Source organism: Megascapheus bottae, chromosome 9 (genome assembly GCF_031878675.1).
Source record: "Megascapheus bottae isolate mThoBot1 chromosome 9, mThoBot2.hap1, whole genome shotgun sequence".
In the NCBI taxonomy this organism is placed as follows: Eukaryota; Metazoa; Chordata; class Mammalia; order Rodentia; family Geomyidae; genus Megascapheus; species Megascapheus bottae.
Genome location: NC_143517.1, coordinates 37,677,064 through 37,685,385, shown reverse-complemented (window position 1 = coordinate 37,685,385; position 8,322 = coordinate 37,677,064). Strand labels below are relative to the sequence as shown.

The following is an 8,322-nucleotide window of genomic DNA, read 5'->3' as shown; positions in this document are numbered from 1 at the left end:
TATTTGACCTTCCCTTTATGTCTTCTTTTAAGCTAAAAGATGGGTTATTTTTGAGTTGCCTTATGATTGTGCTTATGTTGTTCTGTTAGAAACAACTTTGTGAGAACACACACACACACACACACACACACACACACACACACACACACACACGAGAAGAGGACAGAAAACAGAGATAGAGTCGGAGTGAGAATAAACTCAGAGCTGTGGGCAGGTCGCGAATTCCAGCTCATTCCAGCACATCCCTGTGTCCTCCTCCTCCTGGTCGTCCCAATCTGGGCTCCTCCTCTCCCCTCCCTAGTTCCTCACTGCATTTCCACACACACACCGTTCCTCTGGGCAACATCTTCCGACTTGTGCATTTTAAGTGGAGGTTTTAGTCCTTCACCTTCAAAGGATTAATTTCCCAAGGAGAAATTGCAGGCGCTGTGACAAGCGCCTTCCTTATCCTAGGGCCACACTCCATTCAGCCTTGAGTGATGCTTACCAATCTTCTGTTGTTCTTTGTGCTGACATTAGACACAGAGCCGGGCTCTCGTGTGCTCACCTTGGCCGGGCTCGCTCCACATAAGCAGCTGCCTTTCTTGTCGGCCTTCTTTCTGTCCTTCACCCTCACACTAATGCACAGAACATTCCCAGTTCTGTGGCTTATTTGCCGTCCCGCAGCATCTTCCAGACACTCCATCTGTCTCTGTGCGCTGGCAACATTTCTCATCTGGAGTGTTCTTCATCTTTAGCCAGAGCCACACAGGCAGAGCTACCATGAACCACGTGCTCTTCTGAGTCCACAGTGGACCTCCATGCCAGGGCCTCCGGAGCTGGGTGTCTGTGGGATATAACAAGAACACTTGATTTTTGTGTATAAAACATCAACCTTCCAGAACTTTTATATGTGTTTTATTTTATTTAATATTTTACTTTTAGTGTGTGCAGGGACTGGGATTTGAACTCAGGACTTTTGTGTTCTTGCTTGACTCTTCTGCACGAAGCTGGTGGTCAACCACGGTAAAGACACTTCCCCTTCCTTTGTGTATGCTGTAAAATGTACAGAATATATTTGTTGAGAAATACATGACCATTAAAAATCATTTCTAGGGCATGTATTATTTATTTAACCTTTTAATGTCTCTCATATTTGGATGCATTTTACAATTGATGCGTGAAGAAAGCTTATTCATGATTTAATTAGAAATGACAATTTTCATGGTATATAATATGGAATAATCATGTATAATCCATAGCATATTTCTTACTCAGTAAATTCTTGACTTTAATTCAGTTACCAAATGAGAAAAATTTAGAGGCTACTCAACCTACAAACTTGGTTGTTTCTTATATCTTTTTCAAAGGGGAAACTTCAGACAAATACCACTTCTGTTCAGAGACTGTACCCATTTGGCCACAACTGCTTGCCGAGTTTGCTGAGAAACTAAGTCTAGTCAGGTGTTTAGGAGAGAGAAGAATGTGGGTTTTTAATGGGTATTTAGCAATCTGCCACAAATACAATGGTCCTGTTATAAAAAAAAAATAAAAAGAAATGGAAAATTAAAATATGACATTTGTTACTCAAATCCTTAAAAGCCCACACTAGCAGACATGAGTCCAGTGCTCATTCCTATGTGGACAGTCATGTGACCCTGAAAGTCCTCACTGTGGCTGGAATTGGTGTGTTGTATCAGTGACAGACACATTTTTTTTTTCCCCATTTACCATTACTCTCCAACTATGGTATTGCCATCAGTGACCAGAGTTCCTGAGCTATTAACAACTCTTGATAAAAATATGAACAAAGCACACTCTCCCCCCAATACTGGGGCTTTGTCCCTTAACTTTTTGGCTCAAGGATAGCATTCCATCACTTGAGCCACAGCTCCACTTCAGGCATTTGCTGATTCACTGGAGCAATGTCATGCATTTTCCTGGCTGGTTTTGAGACACAATATCTCTTCCTTAATTAACATGACACTACCACATCCCTTCCTGGAAAAATTCAGTGCATACTAGAGTTCTGTAAACAACAACAACAAAAGAAAAACAAAGAAAGAAAAAAGCAAGCAAGTAAGAAGCTTTACACGTGATGTAAACTAAATAGCTAGACAGGTTCAGATAATTATGAAGATTTTTTTTAACTTCATTAACATCCAATGAGACACCAGGAGGCTCAGAGGGATGAAAGATGACCTTTTATTTTGTAGGACTCTGCTGGGTTTCCAAGATAACTAATGTCCCTGGGTAGCCTTCTGCTAAATTCTAGTAGACGCTACAGATTGCCAAATTGTTCCCTATGGAACAACACTGTTTCTATTGAAAGCCATGGGCCTGGGGCCAGGAGTTTGGACTAGTGGTAGAGTGCTTGCCTAGCATGCGCAAAGACACAGGTTCAATTCCTTAGTACCACATACATAGAAAAAAAAAGCACCAGAAATGGTGCTGTGGCTCAAGTAGCAGAGCTCTAGCCTTGAGAAAGCCCAAGGACAGTGCTCAGATCCTGAGTTCAAGCCCCAGGACTGGAAAAGGAAAAGAAAGAAAGAAAGTCATGGGCCTTGCCCAACAGACACTTGTTCCAGTCACCCACAGATGCATGAGTAAGTAAGTCAAAATTCACTCTTCCTGGCATACTGATAGGAAGCAAGGAATATGGATGTATTCACAATGCTTGTCTTGTGCTATACTTGATGATATTACATATCTTAGCTCACTTAATCCTCATGACAGTAAGTATAAATAGTTTCATCACAGTGTGTGAAGTGGGGCCTTAAAAGGTGACTTAGTGGGCTTTTTCAAAGCAAAGAAGGGAGCTCCTGCCCCTCCTAAAGCCAAAGCCAAGGAAAAGGCTTTGAAGGCTAAGAAGGCAGTGTTGAAAGGCTTCCACAGCCACAAAAAGAAGAGGATAGGCCCTTCACCCACCTTCCAGCGGCCCAAGATGCTGCGGCCCCACCGACAGCCCAAATATCCTCAGAACACTCTGAGGAAAAACAAGTTTGACCACTATGTGATCATCAGGTTCCCCTGATCACTGAGTCAACCATGAAGAAGACAGAAGACAACGATACTCAGCTGTTTACTGTGGATGTCAAGGCCAACAAGCATCAAATCAAACAGGCCGTGAGAAAGCTCTATGACATTGATGTGGCTAAGGTCAATACCCTGATCAGACCTGATGGAGAGAAGAAGGCCTATGTTCCACTGGCTCCTGATTATGATGCTTTAGATGTTGCCAACAAAATTGGAATCATCTAAGCTGCATCCAGCCGGCTAATTATAAATATACATCTTTTTCCCACTGGAAAGGAAAAATTACTTAGTGGGTCTGCCCTCCCTTGATCAGTAGGTGTGGGGGACGGGAATAAAACCTGGACCATGACTCGACTCCACAGTATTCTCACTGTTCTTAGGATGACAAGGTGTCTCTGTTTACATCTGTTGTCCAGGATTAATGATTACTAACACTCCACTTTCAAAGGGCCCAAGTTTGGGTAATAGACTACATGACCCCCTGAATATTACATTCTGTGATTTTCACCATTATCTATTGTTGGTAAGGTCAGAAGGAAGAGTGAAAGAGAAAAATATTCTTTCATTTCAGACATCAATGAGATGAGTCAGGATGTGCAATGTGCTTTCTCTTTAGCCTCTGTGCCTTCACTTCTTAGGTCATTTGTGGAGGTTTTAGTACAACAACTTCGTTTTGATGTTACTGGGTTTTGAACTCCAGGCCTTGTGCTATAGAACTTGAAGTATGCTCCTAGTTATTGTAAAGTAATTTTAAAGTCAGCCAATAAACACATTTTACACATTCAACTTTTTCCCATTGAACAAGATGCTGTTGTTTCTCTTTCGGCTATGATGTCCATCGAGTAATGAAAGGATACATTCTCTTGTATCTGAGAAAGAGCTATACACAGAGGAAGAAGAGATGCTAAGACATTCTAAGTAAGGTGAGAAGTCAAAGTGTGCTTGCTTTGGACGAACTGCTCCCATTTTACACTCCTCTCTCTTTTAGGTCTATCACATTCACTTGTTCTATCTCAGTGTTACTGGGCAATACCAGAAAAGGTTTCTCAGGGGCAAGTGGGCACCTAATCATCGTGCCCTTCTTGGCTGGACACATGCAGTAAGTGTCTCTCTCTCCTTCCATATCATTTGAGTCAAGGGACACGCCCCCGCCCAGTGCTCTGCTAACCATTGGAGTGTTGCTTTCGTTCTCTGTAGTATATATTTTTTTGTCTCCCAGTCTCACCATTTACTTGTGAGGCAATGTGGGGTCATCTCATATCTTCCTCCCATTGCTAGACATAGCTTCAAACATGGACCAACTGAAACCCACTCAGGCTTCTTTCCCAGCTTTCACCACTCACCTTCTCATAGGTGCTTGAAGATGCTTCTTTAAAAAAAAGGCATATAGAAGTTGTTCTCACCTTCTTGGTTTCCCATCAAAAGCTCTGACATAGGGAGTCCTGGTGAAGATGCTTAGTAATGTTTGAGCCTGTTTGTGGGAAGAAGTATCTCCGACTCAGATCAGACTGGTATAGAACAGGGAGGGAGCGCCTGAGTGGGGCTTCTTTACCCAGGCACCACTGACAAAGCTTAGGCATGTGCTTGGCCAACAGTGGCAGAGATTAAGTAGAAGGATTGTGGTCCAAGGCCAGTCTGGAGATAAAAGCAGGAGATTCTCTGCCTGAAAAACAAGAGCAAAACCCTGGAGGTATATCTCCAATGGTAGAGAAACTGCCTACCAAGCACAAGACCCTGAGGTCAAACTTCAGTGCTGCTAAAAATATATAAACAAATAAATATTGTTAAAAATAATGATGATGAACTGGGGCTTTGAAAGACCATCCTAGTACAATGGCTTCTTTCCTTTTCTGTTCCATCAGCCAAGAGGATGACTGGATGTCCACATGTTAATTAAGCTTTGATTTTTTTAAGTAGATCATAAAAGCTCAGACCTTGGCAAAGACCAATCTATAGGTGGACATTGTATCTTTTCATTTCCTTCCACAGGCAGTTCTTAAAAATCTCCATTCTGAAGACCTCTTGTCCTTCAATCATTTTTCACATCTTATACAAGCCCCCAGAGTCACCCTGAACTCATTCCTCCAAGTCACCCTTCTTACCTACTGTTCACACTGCTACTGCTGTTTCTAGCACATAAAGCTGGACGACTGGCAACCAGAATGCCACTATGTTAGGGAGGTGAACAGGCAGTTGTCAAGGCAGACAGGCTTGGGACTGGAAGGGACCCCCTAACAGCTCTTATAAATGAAAGGACTCTAGGTTTGAACAAATGTCCTAGAACTAGAAGTAAAGAGAGAGGAATTGGATAAAAGAATGCAGAGTGGATTCCTGAGCCCGGTAGTGAATTGAAGAAAAAGAAAAAAAGGAATAGATTCAGGGTCTAGGGGACAAGAATGGCCAAAGAACACTTCAAATCCTTGCCCCCCCCCCCAAGTCCAAAGTAAGTATAGAGAGGAAAGTTGTTTTGAATATCATGCTAAATAAACATAGAAAGAAGAAAAGTCCTAGAGATGAAGATCAACGTGTAAAAAATAATATGCAAGACATGCGCACCAGAGGGTGGGCCTCTCAGGTCCATTTAGGATTCTGTCTACCTTTGCCCCACCACTCCTTGTGTGTCAGCCAGACCTCTATGGGCCCAGCCTCACAGAACAACTCTTCTCTCTGGCTAGTTCTGCTCCCTCTGAGCCTACTGCTGACAGCCACTGAATTCTCTACACAGAAGTCTCTGCCTGAATATCTATCTCCCAAGGACTCAGATCCACAATAGCAGTGCTGTAATACCACTGTAGTAGATGGCATAAAGAACTGATGGTAAAAATGTAAATATATAGAGAGATACAAGTAATATCTGGTGGGGGGGGCTTCTTTAAAAAATGACTGAAGTTGAACATGGTGGTCCATACTGTAATCCCAGCTGCACTCTGGAAGTAGTAGCAAGAAGAGTTTGAAGCCAGGCTAGACTATATAATGAGACCCTGTTTCAAAAGAGAGGGAGGGAGAAAGGGGGGGGAGAGAGAAAGAGGGAGTGGGAAAGGAAGAAAGGAAGGAAAAAGATGTTGACAGAGCTATAGGTGTCAAGTCTAGGACACTGTACCAAAGGTGAATGACAGCCATGATAAGCAGTGGTCATCCACCAGTTTACTGGAGAACTTGATCCCTCTTTATCATCATCACAACCATCATTGTGACATCATGCCTACCACACACTATACACAAAGAGCTCTCTTCCAGAAATAGCTAAATATTTCACCCACTATCCAATGAATCATGATACCAGAACAGCCAAGAGTAGGTAGAGTGAGACAACTTGAATGCTGAATCAGCTACTCCATTAATGGCAACGTGGATCCATTTATATAATCCTCCTAAGCCTCAGTTTCCTTACCTGTAAACAAGGGCTGGTATCTATTCAGTTTTCCATATAAAACTCAACACAATGCTTCATACAACCAAGCATTTCATAGATGTTAGCAAGTTATTATCTCGTTTAATTCTTAAATAACTTGGCAAGAGTGTTTTGTGGCAGAATAAACAGAGGTTCAGAGGTGAAGTGGCCTCTCTAATTCAACAAAAGCTGAACAGTGCCAGAGGTAGGATTGTAACTAAGTTCCTTCTGAGCATCAGCCTTCTTATTCTGTCTCATTCCAGCATCCCAAGGATGTGTGGGGTGATGAACCAATGCTGCCTTAAGTAGAATGTAGAAGGAAAGAAAAACAAAGATATTCTAGGAAAGAAATTCTGTGAAGAGGAGCGCCTGCTCTTCCACCTGACCCATTGGCAGGTCAGCGCTTCCTTAGTGGCATAAGAGAGAGCTTTGGAATCTTGTTTTCTGAAAAGCTAAACTGAGCTCCCTAATGCAAACATTCTGAAATTCAAGCAGCTCTGAAAATCCAAAGCTTTCTTTAAAAAAATTGTTGTTTCTTTCTTTTCACCCTGGTGGCATATTTTTTTTCCCCAAAACTCTTTTTGTAACTCACCTGGTGGCCAATAGGCCCAGAGAAATGCATGCTTTTCCCAGTCATCTGGCCTCATATGGATGTTACATCAGCATCAGGGTTTGGGAGTTTGGCCTAATTAGACCCAGATTTGATTCCTCAGTACCACATACATAGAAAAGAGATGAAAGTGGTGCTGTGGCTCAAGTAGTAGAGCTCTAGCCTTTAGAAAGCCCAAGGACAGTGCTCAGGCCCTGAGTTCAAACCAGGACTCAAAAAATAACAACAACAACAAATAGAAGATGAATTTTTTGGTGGTGGGGAGGATGTTATGTTTGTAAAATCTGAAAAACTGTGTTCTAGACAAATCTGACCTTTTGAATATTACAGATAAGGGATTAGGAAATTTTAAATTGTTTATTTACTTGGTCATTTTATTTATCTATTTATTTATTCATTTATTTATTTTTGTGTCCATATTGGGGCTTGAACTCAGAGCCTTTGTGCTGTCCCTTAGGGTTTATTTTTGTTGTTGTTGTTGTTGCTGTTCTGAGCTAGTGCTCTACCTCTTAAGCTATATTTGACAGCTTCTGGAATTTTAGTGGTTAATTGAAAATGAGACTCACAGACTTTCATGTCTAGGCTGGATTCAAACTGTAATACTCAGATCTCAGCCTCTTTTCTTTTTCTTGTCTGTCTTGGGGCTTGAACTCAGGGCCTGTGTGCACTGATCTTGAGTTTTTTGCTCAAGTCTAGCATTCTACCACTTCTGATTTTCTGGTAGTTAACTGGAGATAAAAATTCACAGGCTTTACTACCTGGGCCTGGCTTTGAACCACGATCCTCAGATCTCAGTCCTATGAGTAGCTAGGATTACAATGTGAGCCACCAGTGCCCGGCTAAAGCTCAGCCTATTGAGTAGCTAGGATTACAATAAGAGCCACTGGCTCCCAGCTTGATTGAAGTCTTTTGAGATCCCGTCTGAGTAGCTTCACTGATTGCTAGACAAGAAAAATCACTGACCTACCACAGTATATTCACTGAGAAACCTTTTGAAGAACATTTATCTGAGTTGGGGTAGCTCAAGTGAAAGAGTGCCTGCCTCATGAGCTATAGGTTCTAGGTTCAAACTCCAGTACAAAAAAATAAAATTAAAAAAAAATTTATGTAAGGGCTTTGCAAAAATTCCTTGTTCTCCAACAAGGAAGAACAATAAAGCCTTGGTCAGGTCATAGGAACCTGCTCAGATCTAACTGAAGGCAGGACCAGTTTCTCATTGACCACTGACCAGTCTTTTCTATTCCCTAGCACTATGGATTTTGACTCTGTGCTGTAGAACTTCCCTGCCTCCTGCCCTTGCCCCAGA

At 42.1% G+C, this 8,322-nt stretch overlaps 1 long non-coding RNA gene and 1 pseudogene across 2 annotated transcripts; one reads left to right on the top strand and one right to left on the bottom strand.

The window, feature by feature from the left end:
• Positions 1–440: 440 nt before the first annotated feature.
• Positions 441–6,146, bottom strand: LOC150059036 (uncharacterized). Of its 2 annotated transcripts, none has more exons than XR_016536582.1 (4): positions 5,118–6,146; positions 4,359–4,678; positions 919–1,035; positions 441–826 (listed from the first exon to the last, which is right to left on the bottom strand). It is a non-coding gene; the product is annotated as an uncharacterized LOC150059036 (long non-coding RNA). The 2 variants fall into 2 exon arrangements; XR_016536581.1 differs by having other exon boundaries at positions 4,359–4,486.
• On the top strand, positions 2,537–3,240 carry LOC150059037 (large ribosomal subunit protein uL23 pseudogene; annotated as a pseudogene).
• Positions 6,147–8,322: the final 2,176 nt, after the last annotated feature.